The sequence below is a fragment of the Lupinus angustifolius genome, chromosome LG19 (assembly GCF_001865875.1).
Source record: "Lupinus angustifolius cultivar Tanjil chromosome LG19, LupAngTanjil_v1.0, whole genome shotgun sequence".
In the NCBI taxonomy this organism is placed as follows: Eukaryota; Viridiplantae; Streptophyta; class Magnoliopsida; order Fabales; family Fabaceae; genus Lupinus; species Lupinus angustifolius.
The window spans coordinates 5,769,511-5,775,599 of NC_032027.1; the positions used below are offsets into that span (position 1 = coordinate 5,769,511).

Genomic DNA, 6,089 nt, shown 5'->3' on the forward strand with positions numbered 1-6,089 from the left:
ATCGACGAAGTACTGGTCAATTCTACTATACCATGCTCGAGGAGCTTGCTTCAAGCCATATAGAGCCTTCTTCAATCGTAGCACTTTGTTTTCGTTGCCCTTGCTCATGAACCCTTCTGGCTGCTCCACATAGATCTCTTCTTGAAGTACTCCATTGAGGAATGCAGACTTGACATCTAGCTGGTAAATGCTCCATCCTCTTTTTGCTGCAAGAGCTATTAGAGCTCTTATAGTATCTAGACGAGCAACTGGAGCAAATGTCTCATTATAGTCGATTCCTGGTTGTTGGGAGTAGCCCTTGGCTACTAATCTCGCCTTGTGCTTCTGTATAGTGCCATCAGGATTAAGCTTTGTTTTATACACTCATTTTACTCCAATGATGTCTTTATCTTTTGGACAATCTACTAGCTCCCACGTGTTGTTTTTCTCGATCATCTTTATCTCTTCTTCCATTGCCTTGACCCATACTTCTTGCCTTGATGCTTCTTCAAAGCTTCCAGGTTCAACTATGGCCAAGTTGCATGTCTCATATATATCTACCAAGGATCTTACTCGTCTTGGAGAAGATTCTGGTGAAGATTGTTCATGTGGGAGTGTAGTTGGCGTACCTGGATCTTCTGTTGCTTCTTCTACTTCCCCAGTTACTTGTGGTTGTTGTGTTGGTATGGAGATGTTGTGTCTCTCAATCTTGCCTTCATTCCAGTTCCAAGCGGCGCTTTCATCAACTTCAACATCTCGACTGATGATAAGTTTCTTCGTTTCTAGATTGTATATGCGATAGCCTTTTGACTGTGTGCTATATCCCAAGAAGATGCCTCTTATCGTCTTGTCTTCTAGTTTGTGTCTCTTTTCTTTTGGGCCATGTATATAATAGATAGATCCAAAGACTCTTAAATGTTTAGCTGATGGCTTTCTACCGCTCCAAGCTTCTATAGGAGTTTTACCTTCGACTGCCTTTGTTGGACATCTATTCATTATGCTGCTTCGGCCCAAAAGGTGTTTGGAAAACCTTTCTCCTTGAGCATCGATCTAGCCATCTCCATGACTGTGCAATTTTTCCTTTCAGACACCCCATTTTGTTGTGGAGTGTAAGCAACTGTGAGTTGACGCTCTATGCCTTCATCCTCACAAAATTTATCAAATTCGTGAGAGTTGTACTCTTTGCCACGATCGCTTCTGAGTACTTTTATATGTTTCCCGCTTTGCTTCTCGACAAAGGCCTTGAACTTCTTGAATATTCCAAAGACTTCTGATTTTTCTTTTATAAAATAGACCCATGTCATTCTAGAAAAGTCATCAATGAAGAGGATGAAGTACCTGTTATTAGTGAGTGATGGCATCCTCATTGGTCCACATACGTCAGTATGGATGAGCTCCAACAAGCGTTTTGCTCTCCAAGATTTCCCACTTGAAAAAGGTAGTCTATGTTGCTTCCCAAGTAGACATCCTTCACAAGCTCCTTCATTCTCTTGGATGCACGGAAGATCCTTCATCATTCTTTTATGATATAATAGCTTTAAGGCTTGATTATTAAGATGACCAAATCTTCGATGCCATAGCCATGATTCATCAACTTGAACCTTCATAGCGATGTTAGTAGCATATTTCCAAGTTATTGGAAAACTTCTATTTCTTTTCTCCATTTTAACTTGGGCTATTTCAAACTTTCTATTATTGTCATATATATTGCATGTATCTCCCTCAAAGTGGAGAGAGTAGCCTTTTTCCATCATTTGGCCAATACTCAAGAGATTTTCTTTAAGGTTAGGAACTAGTAAGACATCTTTGATAAGTCGCGTACCTGATTGTGTCTCCACCATGACAGTGCCTTTGCCTTTAGACTCAACCATGGTGCCATTACCTAATCGAACTTGCACTCTGACAGACTCATCAATATCTTTGAAAATGCTCCCGTCCTTAGCCATGTGGTTACTACAACCACTATCCAAGTACCAGTTTTCTTCTTTATCACGACTACAGACTTGGTTGGCATAGAATAGTTGTTGGTCATGTTTGCATTCTTCAGTGAAATTGGCCTGATGATTATTTTTGTTGCGACAATTTTGCTCTGAGTGCCCAAATCTTTTGCAATATTGGCATTGTATCTTTCCTCGATATCGACAATATTTTTCTGAATGGCCTGACTTCTGGCATATGCCGCAAGGAAGATATTTTGCTTGATTGTTTCTAGAGAAATCTTTAGAAATCTCTTTGTTTCTAGAATGTTCCGCACCAATATTATTTCTTCTTTGATATTCTTTATTCTGAGACCTTAGTCTGAGCTTTGATTGAAAGGCATTTTCTAGTGAACCTTCATCATGCCTACTCAATCTTTGCTCATAAGCTTCTAGAGAGCCCATTAGTTCTGTTACTGATAGAGTAGACAAATCTTTGGTTTGCTCAATCGTAGTAACTATTGAGTCATATTTTTGGGGAATTGAAATCAGAATTTTCTCAACAATTCTTTTGTCAAGAATATTTTCCCCATAGGCTTTCATTTGATTGACTATTTCTTTTATTTTAGAATAATAGTCTTTTATGGTCTCAGACTCTTTCATCTTAAGTAATTCAAACTCACGCCTAAGAGTTTGAAGTTTAATGGTGCGTACCTTATCACTGCCATGAAACTGGCTTGTTGTAGAATAAATAATGCCTTTGCATCCTTTTGCGCATTCTCTTTCAACTCCTTTTTCTAAGCCACGGTAAGAGTTGAAGTATTCTCGGGAGTAGTGAATCCTTCTTCTACAATATCCCACAAATCTTGGGATCGGAAGAAAGTAGTCATTTTCGTGCTCCAAAAGTCATAGTTTTCTCCGGTGAAAATTTGGATAGGAATTGATGATGATTGAATAGTGCTAGCCATAGCTCAAAGTGTATAAAGATGATTTAATATGGATGAGATTTTTGGAGGTAGTTGGAAATGGATAGAGTAATATTCTACGCCCAATGTATAACCAAACGTAGCTCTGATGCCACTGATAGTATTTTAGAAATGAAAGTTATAGTAGTGAAAATAGAAGTGGAGAAGCTTTGGAGCTACACAACTTAGAATAATTTGCTTCTTATTTGGATGCTTCACAAATAAAGGGTGAGTGCTTATTTATAGGCTTTCTATAACACTTGTGAATTTCTAGATGGTTCCATAAGTATCTAGTATACATTTTCCTCAAGATTTCTAGATACTTCTTTAATTATAATACTAAATGTTTATAATAAAATATACTAGAAGCTTAAGATAATTCTAGATATTATGATACAATCATCACTACTTGTTTCTACACAAGTGTGGAAGCTTCTAGAAAGTGTGCATCAATATTTCATCAGTAACTGTGACTTGTGACTGCTTAAGATAACAAATCTAATGGGAAGTTGAATGGCAGAGAATAGAGTAGAAGAGAAGGGAAAAGGTTATTGATATAATAAGCTTCTAGACTACCTGTCATGGCGGCAATAGTTCGAAGAAACTACCAGCTAGAAGGACTCGATATAAAATGAAAGAAGTTAATAGAATACGATAGAGTAGAGGCTATGTAAATTGAGTTAAAATATGATGATGTAATTTTTTTAAAAGTTTCTTATTTATTTTTTATTAGAAAATAATATGTAATTATAATTGCTAAAATATTTTTTTTTGCCATATATCTTAATCTCCTCCAATAATGGAGAGGATCCTCATGCATGTAAATTGGTCACGCCTAAAAGTATATATATACATAACGCATGTACACTATTTAGCTTTCAACCCACCACAGATCTATGTATCCTTCAAACTACAAAACTCAAGTACTCAACTCATTTCTAAATTAAAAATAAATACATATTTCTCTCTTCCTAAAATCCTACAAAACTTGCATTATTTATTACGTTGAAGAGGTCAATATTATAATATTATATATATATATAATCAAAACTTATTATCCAAGTAACTCGTTGACCAAGTTTATAACCAAACACTAATAGAAAAGTAACATCTATTTAGCATAAACTCGTAAACTAAGCCCATACAAAACTAAAAGATCCAAACAAAAAATTATGAAAATGACCCTGATAAAAAAAGAAAATTCACCCGTTAAGGTAAGTTCAACCATACCAACCTGTGAAATTATAATATTTTAGCATGAGTTTAGTTTTCCCCTCTTCCTCATGTTTTAACCAAAATCTTCCTCATATTTCAATGCTGACAGACTGGCAGGTGCAATTCTCGTAGCCCCACCTATCAACTATTGGTGGCCTGGTCTTCCTATAAACTTAGCCAAGGAAGTCTTTTACAAGCAAAAACTTCAAGACCAATGGTCACTTCGTGTTGCTCACTATACACCATGGCTAACTTATTGGTGGAACACACAAAAATGGTTTCCATCATCTAGTTTAATTGCCGGAAGTATGGATATTCTTTCATCTTCTGACATAGAACTTTTGTCTAAGAGTAAGAAATCTGATAGACAAAGTTATGTGGTACGTATATAGCCTTTCAGGTGGTTGCAAGAATTCTAGGTTTTTAATTTATAACCTAAATGCAATAAAGAAAGTGATTTATATTGGTCGGTTAATTCATGCAAATTGATTTTGATATTTGTTGGTGGTTGTTGTGCCCAAGATCAGAACTAGCACCAACTGTCAGGCTGTGGAATGTATCCTCTAGGAGTTTGGTAATCATTGAAAATGTGTTTCTCTACCTGTTTAATGATGCATGTGAATGTCCACATCTGTTGAAATCAGTGGTGCACAATTCTAACTACTTTGTATGTTGGAGTTTCAGATTCTTTGTAACTTATTTTTGAGGTACTTTGAAATCTTTTTTTGTTGATAACATTTTGTGAATTAGAAGCATAATAAATAGATTACAGGACAAACATTTTGTGTAGTAAATATATTACATTTTATCCAAGAGGAAAAATGTTTGTTTATGTTCTTGGCATTTGGAGCATTGCTCCTGATAATTCTTCATTATTCTGTCATGTGTTTTCCTGTTATCTTTTTTAAAATCACATCCGGAGCTTATTTAATATTTAATAAAGGTATTAGATAAATGCTACTGTGGCTTGGTGAGTTGGGCGTGTCTTGTAAATCTATCTTCAATGTTGTCTTGTTTTTTTAATCATTTTTCTTTCTCCTTCCCTTGGATAAACTCTACACTCTTTTCCAAGAATATGAAATGTTTCATATGAAACCTGGAGAGAAAATTTTGGATCTTCAAAAGAGGTTTACTTACCTCACAAATCACTTTATTGCACTTAGTTCTAAGATCACTCACCTGAACGTGACAACCAAAGGTAACAACCATTTTTTAATAGAAAAGTTTAACAAAAATGTCCTTGGCTGCTTTGTTTGGTAAATTGCAGGAACATGAATTAGAACTCAGCCAACTTGAGCAACATGAAGAGCAAGAGAATAAAAATAAAAATATATCTCTCAAGGCAAAAGTAGACAAATGTGAATCATCAGAAGATGAATATGAGAATGAAGAGATGAAAGAAATGAGTTTTCTTGTAAAGAAGTTCAGCAAGTTCCTTAAAAGGAGCAAGAGTGCTAAAACTGGACAAATGAGGAAATTCATAAAGAACAATGACGCCTCCACTTCAAATCAAAACTTCACATGCTTTGAATGTGACAAGCCTGTCCAAACCTGAAAAATAATTCTTTCAAAGGAAAGAATGAAATGAGGATTGGACGAAGAACCTATATTGTTTGGGAAGACAATGATACCAGTTCCACCTCTGAACAAGAAAATAAAGAACACTTATTTTAGATGTATAAAAGCACTTTCATGCGCTTTCTGTTTAACCAAAATAGTATATTTTCATCATTAACATCACTTCACAAATGTTGTTGTATTGATTATATACCACACCACAACACATAAAAAATGTTGTCATATAGTGCATTAATACAACAGCGCCTAGTCCACAAAGCATTGTCATATAGTCTTAAATAAACAACACATTTTATAGGTCTTATTAACAACGCTTGCTGTTGCGCTGTTGAAGTTCATATATTTAACAATGCAATAACAGAAAAGCGTTGTTGTATTACTCATAAATTTTCTCAAACAATGCATCACATGCATAGCGTTGTTGTATTAGTAATGT

The 6,089-nt window shown here is 35.3% G+C and overlaps 1 pseudogene; it reads left to right on the top strand.

Moving 5' to 3' along the window:
* Positions 1-4,927, top strand: part of LOC109334490 — a 7,363-nt pseudogene extending 2,436 nt beyond the window's left edge.